Source organism: Ictidomys tridecemlineatus, chromosome 16 (assembly GCF_052094955.1).
Source record: "Ictidomys tridecemlineatus isolate mIctTri1 chromosome 16, mIctTri1.hap1, whole genome shotgun sequence".
Taxonomy (NCBI): domain Eukaryota; kingdom Metazoa; phylum Chordata; class Mammalia; order Rodentia; family Sciuridae; genus Ictidomys; species Ictidomys tridecemlineatus.
Genome location: NC_135492.1, coordinates 24,642,558 through 24,658,420, shown reverse-complemented (window position 1 = coordinate 24,658,420; position 15,863 = coordinate 24,642,558).

Genomic DNA, 15,863 nt, shown 5'->3' with positions numbered 1-15,863 from the left:
CAATGTTTTCATTGTAAAACTTCTCTCCAGTATCAAATCTATAATGTTTAGTAAGATGTGATCTTCAATATTAAAAGCTTTGCCATTCTTCACATTTATAGGACTTCTCTCTAATATGGGTTCTCTGGTGTCGAGTAAGTGATGATTGTTGATTAAAATCTTTGCCACATTCTCTACATTTGTAGGGCTTCTCTCCAGTGTGGATTCTCAGGTGCCGAGTAAGTACTATTTTTTGATTAAAACTATTGCCACATTCTTTACATTTGTAGGGCTTCTCTCCAGTGTGGATTTGCTGGTGCTTAGTAAGTGATGATTTTTGATTGAAACTCTTGCCACACAATTTACATTTGTAGGGCTTCTCTCCAGTATGAATCCTTTTGTGACAATTAAGCTGTGAGATGGTATTAAAAGCTTTGCCACATTCTTTACATTTGTAGGGCTTCTCTCCAGTGTGGATTCGCTGGTGCTGAGTAAGTGATGATTTGTGACGGAAAATTTTGCCACACACTGTACACATGTAGGGCTTCTCTCCTGTGTGCATTCTCAGGTGCCGAATAAGATCTATTTTTGATTAAAACTTTTGCCACATTCTTTACATTTGTTTGGCTTCTCTCCAGTGTGGATTCGCTGGTGCTTAGTAAGTGATGATTTTTCACTAAAACTCTTGCCACACACTTTACATTTGTAGGGTTTCTCTCCAGTATGAATCCTGTTGTGGCAATCAAGATTTGAGTTTGTATTAAAACTCTTGCCACACACTTTACATTTGTAGGGCTTCTCTCCAGTATGAATCCTTTTGTGACAATTATGCTGTGAGATGCTATTAAAAGCTTTGCCACACTCTTTACATTTGTAGGGCTTCTCTCCAGTACGAATCCTTTTGTGACAATTATGCTGTGAGATGCTATTAAAAGCTTTGCCACACTCTTTACATTTGTAGGGCTTCTCTCCAGTGTGGATTCGCTGGTGCTGAGTAAATGATGATTTTTCACTAAAACTCTTGCCACACACATTACATTTGTAGGGTTTCTCTCCAGTATGAATCCTGTTGTGGCGATCAAGATTTGAGTTTCTATTAAAGCTCATGCCACACACTTTACATTTGTAGGGCTTCTCTCCAGTGTGGATTCGCTGGTGCTGACTAAATGATGATTTTTCACTAAAACTCTTGCCACACACATTACATTTGTAGGCCTTCTCTCCAGTATGAATCCTGTTGTGGCGATCAAGATTTGAGTTTCTATTAAAGCTCATGCCACACACTTTACATTTGTAGGGCTTCTCTCCGGTATGAATTCTCTGGTAATTTTTAAAGCTTGGGTGTTGACTGAAACCTTGGCAAAATAGTTTACATATGTGGGGCATCATTTCAGGGTGTGTCCACTGGTGACAAATAAGATTTGAGCTTTTATTAGAAGTTTTGTCACATTCTTTGCATTTGCATGGCATATCTTCTGAATGAACACATTGATGTTGAGTAAAGTTCTTGAGTGCATTGCATTCTTCACATTGGTAGGTCTTCTCTGCAGAATAAATTTTTTGGTGTTGAGTAAGGGTTGAAAAACTTTTTAAGGCTTTCCCACACTTTTTACATTAACAGGTCTCTCCTTCAGTCTAAATCCTCTGATACTTAAGAAGTTGTAACTTTTCACTAAAAGTTTTTTCACATTCTTTAAATTTGTAGAATTTATCACTGTCATAGTATCTGCTGTGTTTAAAAAATATAGCAAAGCATTTGCTTGCTCAATATCTTCTATACATAGAGGGCTCTCTTTCTCTATAAATTTTCTTGTATTAAGCAAGCTCTGCACTGTGGTTAAGAGCCCTTTCACATATCTTACACTTGCAGGTTTTGTCTAGGCTATGAATATTTTAATGAATACTAGTTTTTGATCACTAAAGCAAGACTTTCCTACATTTTTCATCTTGGTAAATTTCCTTTAGACAAGGACTAGTATTTCTGTATATTCATAATTTTTATCACCAATATAAATATATTGGTCATTACTCAGGGTAGAAATATGGCTCTTTGTGTTACTTATAGCATTATCTATATAGTGCACTTTCCACAAATCTGTATCAGAATCGTCATTGAGCAATAGTGGGGAAGTAGAAATATTTCTACAATTCTTAATATTATCCATTTGGGCACAAGGAGAAATTCAACTTTTGTTTCAGAAAAATAGACATTTTATAAAGAAACTCCCAAAAGGATCACTTTTAGAAACAACTTTTCTGTGCAAATGTTTGAGTGGAATTTTAAATCAGTGCTACTTTTATAATTGGCCAAGTTGAAAACTGATGCATGGACTAGATTTCAAATTTTCCACTTTCCCTTTCAGTTCAAAAATGGCTGTGGATTTATTCTTAAAGACATATAAATCTCCTCAAAATAATTGGAATACATTGAATTTTTGTTTCAGATATTAATTGTCTCTGGTGTCTTTTGACCATAAAATTTTTATCATAAATAGGGACTACTGATTGATTTTGTCTATTATAATACAATTTTTGAACTTTACTCTCACCTATATTTTCCCATTGTTTTCTTGGTTGTATATAGTCAAAGTCACACTTTCCATATCTTCCCTCTCTCTCTTTTATTCCCTGCTCTGGGAAAATTTGTTGAGGATGATGAGAAGTCATGGCTGTAATAAATAAAAATAACAAACATGTTTACTTACTGTACTGGGCTGAGTATATTTTGCAAACCTAAGAAATTACAGCAAAAAATACCATCAGCAGTGGAGTGGATTATTAAATCCATGTCCATCAGTACTGTAGAAATATATAAATCAAATAAAAATACACACAGAAAATTATTTTGAAGATTTTCCTAATCATCTTTGTGTTCACAGTATCCAAGATGAGTACATTATTATGGAGAGTAATATAGTAGAGAAAAATACATTGTGTTACACAAAGACTTTCCTCCTTTAGAATATATTTTAAAAATCTACCAACTTTCTTCTGTTTCATTAAAATATAAAAACATAAAATATGTGAATATTTGGGGACTGTTCAAAAAGGGGTTCCTGCTTACCAACAGAATAAAACATGGCTAAATCGACTGTAAGCAAAGTTATGAATCACTCAAAGGGAATAGTCAATTATCACTTAAAAGAAGTTTACTGAACTAAACCAACACACAAAAAACAGAATAAAAATTCATCAAGAATTGTTAATAGTAATAATCAGAAAATGTATGTTGAAAGACTTTCTTCAGTAAACGTCTGAAAGAGTCAGGGGTGGTTGTACATAGCAACATAGGAGGTTGAGCTAGAGCATCAAAATTTGAAGGCCAAAGTAAAAAATGCAAAGTGCTAAATCGCCCTTTATTTCTCTTTCCAGTACTAATAACCACATCTCGAAAAATAGAAAAAATGAACATCCAAACAGCTCAGTTTTCTCCATGTTTTAAAGACTCAAAGTAGGTTTTAATCCAAGTTTTAAAACTCAGAATACTGAGAGCATCCAAGAGATAAAGATGGGTCACCTAGAAATGTGTAACTATATCATTGTGAAATCGTTAGTTGAATCTTCACAACACAGGAAGGAATTCAAGTCTATCTATATTCAAGGGATGAAAGAATAAAATTATCAACCAAGACATTATATTCACAGTTACTACCTTTCAAAAGAGAAAGAAAATGAAGACTTTAAATATATAAAAATATACACACTATTCATCAACACTGGATCTGTTCTCCAAAATGTACTAAAGGTAATCCTTCATAATAAAATGTAAGTGCACACCATCATAAGTCATATAAAATTTTAAACATTTCTTGGCAAAAATAATTCTATTTTATTGTAATGACAGGTCTCCAAACATGTAATTTTGCAATAGAATTTGAAAGAAAAAACCATACCAACAATACTGTTAATAGGCATATATACCTGTAACAAAAATATTATTTTAATAGGACACATAAATATATTCAGTTTTTTAATAAAGTGAAGTCAAGTTGATACTCATAAAAAGTATGAGTATGAAATTCTTCATTTTTAGAGTTTTTTGTTGGCAAATGCAGATTACAAAATTCTCATCAAAACAAAACTTGGATATCTGAATTAACTCTAAATATTGCAATTGTACATAGTCTACAGGATACTCTAAATCAAAGAACACACACATAATGAAAGCAAAGGGATATAATAATGACACATACAAAAGTGATCAAACAAAACCTGGGCTGTCTAAATTATAGTACACAAAACATAGTTTAAGACAGTTATAAAACATAGAAGACATTTTAAATTAAATATAACTTTGAAAAGAGGCAAAGAGAGAAAAGTACCCTATCCCTAGGTTCTGAATTAAGAGTAAATACATTCGCTATGTACTTCATACTTCCCCAAAACACAAAGAAAACACCGAGAGGGTCGAATAAAAACAAAGAATCACTGACATACTAAGAGACATCAATCCCCACTTACTGAAAAGGGAAATATAGTGAAGCAAAATGGTAATTGCAAAGCATAAGACTTTGAAAATATTTTGAAACTACTATAGACTTATAGAATCCCTGTTCTTAATCACAAGTGGGATATTATGCTGGCTAGATCAATTTTATATATTAAAACAAAGGTTAATAAATATTTAAGTGATAGTTATTTTGTAACCAACATGGAATAAATATTTGGAATCAAAAGTGGTAGGGATTTTCAAAAATCCCTAAATATGTGTCAGTTGATTGAACACTCTTGGGCATGCTGTTGTTCAAAATTGAAAGATTAAATTTAAAGATGTTTATATGACTTAAAGTTAACTAGAGTCTCCATGTAGTATTCGTCAACCTCCTATTGTTAAAAAAAATTTTTTTGCAGAGAAATCTATTCTTTAAATTGTATAAACATCCCCCAAAATACAAATAAGACTATTTCCCTGCTAAAAAATATACTAAAAGTTACAGCATTCAATTGTAAATGCAAACATGGAGTCAGGTAAACGGAGTTCTTAGTGAGTGTGGCAATAAGCCCTCCCATCAATAGCAAATTAAAAACATCGCACACCAGTGTTGTTAGATTGTTATTCAACAGAGCCATCATGGGGGACACAAACCAAATATCCCTTGAGAAGAATGATAAGCAATATTGGAATATAGAAACTATAGAACTTTGAAGTCAAAGAATTTATTCTAATTATAAATTTTACAAAATTTATGTATACTAGGTTAACTGATATGTCACAGAGAGAATATTGCAGAATTCTAGAACGTGAAAACATCTGTAAACTAAAGAAGCAGCTTTCTGAACAAAAGAGAATAGTATTGTGATGAGATGACAGAAATGAGCCCTTGCTTTCTTGGAATTCTTTATTTTTTTTTTGAGATGTAAACTTTGTAGAGATCTATTTATAAAAATTTGAATTAATGTTACTGAACTGTATATTTACAATTTTGGAGACAGTAAGTTGTATTTTGTGGTTTTGATTACAATGAAAATTAAAAGATAAAGAGAATTGCAACATTTCTCAAAGCTACATTTCAAATAATGTGGTCTTTATCATATAAATAAGAACAAGCTCATCCATATACAAATGATGAGCATGCATGTAATCTCAGCTACTAGGAAGTCTGAGGCAAGTGAATTGCAAATTCAAGACATCCTCAATAACTTAGTGAGAACCTCTCTCCAAATATGAGGTAAAAGGAGCTTGGGGTGTAGTTCAGCATGAGAGTATCACTGCCATCAATCCCCATTACACTTATGCATAGAAAACTTCAATTTCTACGTACATGGACAGAATGAAAAGCCAATCAAGATAAAATACAAATGTCATGGACAAAAGAGGCTTAATATTTATACAAGCAAAAGCACATATAATATTATTGGCCATACAAACATGAATCATACATATCTTAGTTTGTAAAGCAATTAACTAATATGAGGAAACCCAATCCTTAACAGGGAACCTACAGTATACAATTAAAAAAAGAAAAAAAAAAACCAAGCAGTTTGTAATATCTACCAATGTATTATTTTACAAATCGTCTAACTCAAATAAAACTTACACCATCTCTCAAAACAGCAGTCTTTGTCCAACTTGACATTCATTCCATGGCAGATAATTTCACAGAAAATCCACTACACACATCAGAAAAAACAGTGCTAAGGAAATTTTAGTGAAAAAACGTATAATTAAGATTAGAGAAACTGACTTATGATAGTAATGTATTACAATGGGTGGACCTAGAGGTCTCCAGAAATGTGCAAAACTTTCCTGCAAATAATGGAAGAAGGGCTGGAGGTGTAGAGTCGTGTTAGAGAGCTTGCCTAGCATGTTTGAGACCCTGGGTTCAATTCTCAGCACCATATATGGATAAATAGGAAATTCATTAACAACTAAAAATATTTTTAAAAGAATCTGAAGAGCTGTCAGATAATATTGACACTTACAGGGCAAGGGGAATGTTTTGTTGTTAATTTGAATGTATGGAGGAAAAGCAGCATACTACATAATTTTAAAGCACAAAACACAGGACAGGTTTTTCTGATAACAAGAGAAAGAATTAAAAGCTTCTCAAAAATATTTTCTGCTGGATAATGTCTCAATGAACATTTTTTATTATAGGCTTCCTCCCCTACCTCAACTATGTCCTCTGCTATATGCGGGCTACAGGATTTGACATCACTGCATTCCTCGAAGTCAACCATACTTCAAGAGAAAGATATATATATCTTGCCACCAAAAGAAAACATTAATGGTGAAAATAAACATCATTAACATTTTCTTGTCAGTACCAAGAACTACCCCATCTTCTTTATTGAAAGCATAAATCTGCCACACATTCTTGTGGAGAAGTTCCCAAAAGATCTACTTCAAGGGAAGAAAATTAAATAATGATAATTAGGAATTTTGAAGGAAAGTTATGCTCACCCACAAAGACTAGGTTGCTGTAGTTCTCCAACATCACTTCTCTATGTAAATTCTGCTGGGCAGGATCCAGGTATTCCCATTCCTCCTCAGAGAAATCAATAGCGACATCCCCGAATGTCAATGGCTCCTGAAATAAAAATTGTTAGATCAATAGAACATGGACCAAAACACTATTCAGTTTTTAATTTGAATTAAGAGTTTGTAGAACTGACTGTCATGTAGGAGAATGACTTTAATTATGTAATAAGATACTTTCCATTATCTAATTCAGAGGAAAATACATGAGTCCAAATACAGTGTGTGTATGTATATATATATATATATATATATATATATATATATATATATATATATATATATATATATATATACCATATCAGAGTGATGTGAAGGATATATACCATAATCCAAGCACTGAGTAAAAGCCCAACTCCTAACTTTTCTGCCATCAGTGAATGTGAAATTTGGCAGACATTCCAGATGCAAATCAGACTTCTCCAAGATATTCTCATAAAAAGATTGTGAACAAGGGAGACAAAAAGAAAGGTAAAAAAGCTTTTGAAGACAGTCTGGTTCCTATTCTCTCTGCTTTCTATCCATGAGATAGATTGAGATCCCCAATACAATTAGTTTCAAGTATCATCCATGACACATTCCCAATGTGTAAAATATTCATAAAATATTAATATTTGGAGACAGGTAAAGTGACACTTCCACCTCGTGAAAAGACAAACTTGAAATATTTCAAGTTCTATAAGCAGTTCAAGGAATGAATCAATTTGGTACAATAGAATGAACAATGGGTCACAGAAGACTTTAAGGAGGAGATTAAAAAATTCTTAGAGGTAAAAAAGAACACAGACACAACATATCAAAATCTCTTGGACACCATGAAAGCAGTACTAGGAGGAAACATCGTTGCATGAAGTTAATTCCTTAAAAAAAGAAAAAGGCAATCATTAATCTCATACTTCATCTAAAAGCCCTAGAAGAAGAAATCAACAGCACAAGCAGTAGAAGGCAAGAAATAATTAAAATTAGAACTGAAGTTGAATTAAAAGAAACAATTAAACCTTGACAAAAAGTTGGTTCTCTGACAGACCCCTAGCTAGGCTAATGAAGAGAAGGAGAGAGAAAATTCAAGTTAACAGCATATATAATGAAAAAGGCAGTATCCCAACAGACACCTCAGAAATAAAGAGGATATTTAGAAATTATCTTGAAAATGTATACCCCAATAAAATAGAAGACATTGAAGGCATCAACAAATTTCTTAAGTCATTTGATGTGCCCAGATTGAACCAGGAAGACATACACAATTTAAACAGACCAATATTAAATGATGAAATACAAGATGCCATCAGAAGCTTATCAACTAAGAAAAGCCCAGGCCCCAATGGATACACTGCCGAGTTAAACAAGACCTTTAAAAAAGAAATTCAAAATACCAATATTCTTCAATTTATTTCAGAAAATACAGAAAGAAGCAGCACTTCCAAACTCATTCAATGAGGCTAATATCACCCTGATCCCCAAACCAGGCAGGGACAAATGAAAGAAAGAAAACTTCAGGCCAATATCTCTAATGAACATAGATGCAAAAATTCTGAATAAAATTCTGCCAAATTAAACACAAAAAATATTAAAAAGCTCGTGCACCAAGATCAAGTGGGGTTTGTCCAGGAATATAGGGTTGGTTCAACATATAGAAATCAATAAAGGTAATTCATATGATCATCTCAAGAGACACAGAAAAGCCATTTGACAAAATACAGCACCCTTTCATGTTCAAAAAATTAGAAAAACTTGAGATAACAGGAACATACCTCAACATCATACTGGCTCTCTACATTAAGCCTAAGGACAACATCATTCTAAAGGGAGAAAAACTGAAGGCATTCCCTCTAAAAACTGGAACACGACAGGGGTGCTCTCTCTCGCCATTTCTATTCAACATATTTCTTGAAACTCTGGCCAGAGCAATTAGACAGATGAAAGAAATTAAAGGAATAACTACAGGAAAAGAACTTAAATTAGCACTATTTGCTGAAAATACGATTCTATACCTAGAAGACCCCAAAAGCACCACCAGAAAACTTCTAGAACTAAAAATGAATTCAGCAAAGCAGCAGGATATAAAATTAAAACACATTTTAAAAAGGCATTTCTGAATGTCAGTGGCAAAGCCTCAAGGAGGAAATAAGAAAACCTACCCCATTTACAGTAACTTCAAAAAAGAAAACATAAGATACTTGGGAAACAACTTAACGAAAGAGGTGAAAGATCTATACAAGGAAACCTACAGAACCCTGAAGAAAGAAATCAAAGAAGACCTTACAAGATGGAAAATCTACCTTCCTCTTGCATAGGCAGAATAAATATTATCAAAACGACCATACAACCAAAAGCACTATACTGATTGAATGCAATTATGAACAAAATCCCAATGACATTTCTCATAGAAATAGAAAAAGCAATCATGAAATTCATCTGGAAAAATAAGAAGCCCAGAATAGCTAAAGGAGTAATAAGCAGGAAGAGCAAAGCAGGTGATATGACTATACCAGACCTTAAACTATACTACAGAGCAATAGTAACAAAAACAGCATGGTAATGGCACTAAAACAGGCCAGTATACCAATGGTACAGAATAGAGGACACATAGACTAACTCACAAAATTACAATTATCTTATATTAGACAAAGGTGCCAAGAACATGCATTGGAGAAATGATAGCCTCTTCAACAAACGGTGCTGCGAAAACTGAAAATCCATTTTCAAAAAATGAAATTAAAATCCCATCTCTCACCATGCACAAAACTCAACTCAAAGTGGATCAAGGACCTATAATTTAAACCAGAGACTCTGAATCTAATAGATGAAAAAGTAAGCCATAATCTTCATCACATGGGGCAAGGCCACCACAACTTCCTTAATAAGATGCCTATAGCACAAGAATTAAAACCAAGAATCAACAAATGGGATAGATTCAAATTAAAAACTTTCTTCTCAGAAAATAAAATCTGAGGTGAACAGAGAGCCTACATCCTGGGAGTAGATTTTTACCCCTCACACACCAGATAGAGAACAAATATCTAGTATATAAAGAACTCAAAATGCTAAGCACCAAAAAAACCCAATAATCCAACCAACAAATTGGCCAAGGACCTGAACAGACACTTCTCTGAAAGGATGTAGAATCAATCAACAAATATTTAAAAAAATGTTCATCATCTCTTGCAAGTAGAGAAATGCAAATCAAAACCACTCTAAGATATCTTCTCACTCCAGTCAGAATGGCAGCTATCATAAAGACAAACAACCAGTGTTGGCAAGGTTGTGGGGGAAAAGGCACACTCATACACTGCTGGTGGGACTGTAAATTGGTGCAAACAACATGGAAAACTATATAGAGATTCCTTGGAAATCTGGGAATGAAAAAACTATTTCACCCAGCTATTCCTCTTCTCGGAAGATAATCAGAAATTATTTTGAATCCTTATACTCCAATAAAATAGAAGATAGTGAAGGAATCGATAAATTTCTTAAGTCATATAATCTGCCCAGATTGAGTCAGGAGGATATAGAAAACCTAAACAGACCAATATCAACTGAGGAAATAGAAGAAACCATCAAAAGATTACCATCTAAGAAAATACCACGACCGGATGGGTATACAGCAGAGTTTTACAAAACCTTTAAAGAGGAACTAATACCAATACTTTTCAAGCTATTTCAGGAAATAGAAAAAGAGGGAGAACTTCCAAATTCATTCTACGAGGCCAACATCACCCTGATTCCAAAACCAGAGACACTTCAAAGAAAGAAAACTACAGACCAATATCTCTAATGAACCTAGATGCAAAAATCCTCCATAAAATTCTGGCGAATAGGATACAAAAACATATCAAAAAAATTGTGCACCATGATCAAGTAGGATTCATCCCTGGTATGCAAGGCTGGTTCAATATACGGAAATCAATAAATGTTATTCACCACATCAATAGATAAAAATAAGAACCATATGACCATCTCGATAGATGCGGAAAAAGCATTCGACAAAGTACAGCACCCCTTTATGTTCAAAACTCTCGAAAAACTAGGGATAACAGGAACATACCTCAACATTGTAAAATCAATCTATGCTAAGCCTCAGGCTAGCATCATTCTGAATGGAGAAAAATTGAAGGCATTCCCTCTAAAATCTGGAACAAGACAGGGATGCCCTCTCTTACCACGTCTGTTCAACATAGTTCTCGAAACACTGGCCAGAGCAATTAGACAGATGAAAGAAATTAAAGGCATAAAAATAGGAAAAGAAGAACTTAAATTATCACTATTTGCAGATGATATGATTCTATACCTAGCAGACCCAAAAGGGTCTACAAAGAAACTATTAGAGCTAATAAATAAATTCAGCAAAGTGGCAGGATATAAAATCAACACGCATAAATCAAAGGCATCCCTGTATATCAGCGACAAATCCTCTGAAATGGAAATGAGGACAACCACTCCATTCACAATATCCTCAAAAAGAATAAAATACTTGGGAATCAACCTAACAAAAGAGGTGAAAGACTTATACAATGTAAACTACAGAACCCTAAAGAGAGAAATTGAGGAAGATCTTAGAAGATGGAAAAATATACCCTGTTCATGGATAGGCAGAACTAACATCATCAAAATGGCGATATTACCAAAAGTTCTCTATAGGTTTAATGCAATGCCAAACAAAATCCCAACGGCATTTCTTGTAGAAATAGAGAAAGCAATCATGAAATTCATATGGAAAAATAAAAGACCCAGAATAGCAAAAGCAATGCTAAGCAGGAAGTGTGAATCAGGTGGTATAGCGATACCAGACTTCAAACTATACTACAGAGCAATAGTAACAAAAACAGCATGGTACTGGTACCAAAACAGGCGGGTGGACCAATGGTACTGAATAGAGGACACAGAAACCAACCCACAAAACTACAACTTTCTTATATTTGATAAAGGGGCTATAAGCATGCAATGGAGGAAGGATAGCATCTTCAACAAATGGTGCTGGGAAAACTGGAAATCCATATGCAACAAAATGAAACTGAATCCCTTTCTCTCGCCATGCACAAAAGTTAACTCAAAATGGATCAAGGTGCTTGATATCAAATCAGAGACATGGCATCTGATAGAAGAAAAAGTTGGCTATGACCTACATACTGTGGGGTCGGGCTCCAAATTCCTCAATAGGACACCCATAGCCCAAGAGTTAATAACAAGAATCAACAAATGGGACTCAAACTAAAAAGTTTTTTCTCAGCAAGAGAAACAATAAGAGAGATAAACAGGGAGCCTACATCATGGGAACAAATTTTTACTCCTCACACTTCAGATAGAGCCCTAATATCCAGAGTATACAAAAAAACTCAAAAAATTAGACAATAAGACAACAAATAACCCAATCAACAAATGGGCCAAGGACCTGAACAGACACTTCTCAGAGGAGGACATACAATCAATCAACAAGTACATGGAAAAATGCTCACCATCTCTAGCAGTCAGAGAAATGCAAATCAAAAGCACCCTAAGATACCATCTCACTCCAGTAAGATTGGCAGCCACTATGAAGTCAAACAACAACAAGTGCTGGCGAGGATGTGGGGAAAAGGGTACACTTGTACATTGTTGGTGGGACTGCAAATTGGTGCGGCCAATTTGGAAAGCAGTATGGAGATTTCTTGGAAAGCTGGGAATGGACCCACCATTTGACCCAGCTATTCCCCTTCTCAGTCTATTCCCTAAAGACCTAAAAAGGGCATGCTACAGGGACACTGCTACATCAATGTTCATAGCAGCACAATTCACAATAGCAAGACTGTGGAACCAACCTAGATGCCCTTCAATAGACGAATGGATAAAAAAATGTGGCATCTATACACAATGGAGTATTACTCTGCATTAAAAATAGACAAAAATCATAGAATTTGGAGGGAAATGGATGGCATTAGAGCAGATTATGCTAAGTGAAGCTAGCCAAGCCCTAAAAAACAAATGCCAAATGTCTTCTTTGATATAAGGAGAGTAACTAAGAACAGACTAGGGAAGAAGAGCACGAGAAGAAGACCATCATTAAACAAGGAGGAGAGATGGGAGGGAAAGGGAGAGAGAAGGGAAATTGAATGGAAATGGAAGGAGACCCTCAGGGTTATACAAAATTACATACAAGAGGAAGTGTGGTGAAGGGGAAAAATAATACAAGGGGGAGGAATGAATTACAGTAGAGGGGGTAGAGAGAGAAGAGGGGAGGGGAGGGGAGGGGAGGGGGGATAGTAGAGGAGAGGAAAGGCAGCATAATACAACAGACACGAGTATGTCAATATGTAAATCAATGGAAGTGTAGCTGATGTGATTCTGCAAGCTGTATACGGGGTAAAATGGGAGTTCATAACCAACTTGAATCAAAATGTGAAATATAATATATCAAGAACTATGTAATGTTTTGAACAACCAACAATAAAATAAAAAAATTTATTGTATGACTATAAAAAAACCCAATAGAATAGAGAGCCTACTTTCTGGGAGCAATTTTTTACTCCTCATACATCAGATAGAGCACTAATATCTAGGGTATATAAAGAACTCAAACGTCTTAACACCAAAAAATAATCCAATCAATAAATGGGCCAAGAACCTGAAAACACACTTCTGAGAAGAGGATATACAATCAATCAACAATTATATTAAAAAAATGTTCATCATCTCTAGCAATCAGAGAATTTCAAATTAAAACCCCCCTAAGATACCATCTCACTCCAGTCAGAAGGGCAGCTATTATGAAGACAAACAACAATAGGTGTTGGCGAGGATGTGGGGGAAAGGTACACTCATACACTGCTGTTGGGACTGCAAACTGGTGCAACCAATTTGGAAATTAGTATGGAGATTCCTTGGAAATCTGGGAATGGAACCACCATTTGACACAACTATTTCTCTTCTCGGACTATACCAAGAAACAAAAAGAGCACACTACAGGGACACAGCCAGGTCAATGTTGATAGCAGCACAATTCACAATAGCTAAACTATGGAGTCAACCTAGATGCCCTTCAGTGGATGAATGAATAAAATAAAATGTGGCTTATATACACAATGGAATATTACTCATCATTAAAAAAGAACAAAATCATGGCACTTGCATGTAAATGGATGGAGTTGGAGAAGACAATGCTAAGTGAAGTCAGCCAGTCTCCCCCCAAAAAAATGCTGAACGTTTTCTCTGATATAAGGAGGCTGAATCATAGTGGGTTAGGGAGGGGGAGCATGGGAGGAATAGATGAATTCTAAATAGGGCAGAGGGGTGGAAGGGAAAGGGTAGGTACAGGGGATTAGCAAGGAAGATGGAATGTGATGGACATCTTTATACAAAGTTCATGAAAATTTGAAACATGAAAAATTGTGCTCTATGTGAAGTAAGGATTGTAATGCATTCTACTGTTGTCATGTATTTAAAAAAATAATAAAAATCATAAAAAATCATGATCTAAAAACATCTAGAAAAAAGAAAGAAAGAGAAAAAAGAATGGAAAAAGAAAGAAAGAAAGAAAGAAAGAAAGAAAGAAAGAAAGAAAGAAAGAAAGAAAGAAACTGACTGAGATAGGATGCATTTGGTGCTACATACCTGATATAACCAGTGGTCTGGAGGCTGAGGCAGGGGGATCACAATTGTGAAGCTTACCCTAGCAACTGAGTGAAACCCTGCCTAAATTTAAAAATAAATAGGCAGTAGTAATTTTTAAAAATTAAGGAAAAATTAAATTTTTTAAATAAAAATTTTAAAAGGACTGAGGATAGTGTTCAGTAACAGGGCACCCTGGTTCCAATCCCCAGTTTCACAAAAGGAAAAAACGAATGAAAAATAGTCCTTTTCAAAGTTACAGAAAAAAATATTTTTAAATTTATACATTGTATATATGAAAACAAAAATTCTATTCCTCAAATGACTCCATTAAAGAGAACAAGGAGAAGTGACAGATGAAAGGAACAAATTGCCTCACCTTTAACCCAACTCTTCTAAGAAAGGAGAACAGAGACTACAAGAGAAATGCAGGCAAGAGCCGTGAACAGCCCATTCAAATAGCAGGTATCTAAATGTCCCTTCATCACAAAGCAATCAACGTCTTTAGAAAGGAGGGACTGCACCATAAAGTCACATTGAACACAAATTGAGACAGTGTTGAAGAACACGTGGGGTTATCATGAAGGTCCACAGAAACAGATGTGGACACCTGTCCATATGGGGACACAGCACGCTCCTCCAGAGCCTGGTGACAGAGGATGTCCATTTGGTAATAGACAAATAATAAACCATTGAAAATAACCATTTATGGAAGTTAGCCACATTTTGTTTGCCATATTGCCATACAGTTTGACCAATACTATGAAACACCATGTCAGTTTTATATAGCTGTCACATAAATGTCACTTTTCACATATAAGCATACTTAAATAGTGCATCTGCAGAATTTGAAAAAAAAATACAAATTCAGATCTGCACATAAAAGACTGAATCACACACCCTGGGTATAGATGATAGGACTCCTCATTATAAAGAGGACGGCTTCCCTCAGCTTCATCTATGACAACACCCCATCAGAATTTCACCATGGTTTCCTTTCCATTGAAGAAGGGACCAAAGAAAACAGTGTGAAAATTCTCCTGGAAGGTTGAATTGATATGAAATTAGCCAAGAATTCTGAACTCTAAGAGCAAAAGAAGGAGCTATCTTTACCAGGCACTAATGCATGTTATAAAATTATCATATTGCAGTAATTTGAGGACCAAAAAAAATCACAATGCAGAAATTTCATAGATGACTCCATATGTATGTAAATGTCATTTTTATTATGAAGTGCATTGAAAAGGCCTAGATAAATGCAACCATCTCTGGAAGAGGGTTTCATGTGAATGAACAGACAACCCAACGTGAAGGGAGGTGTGGG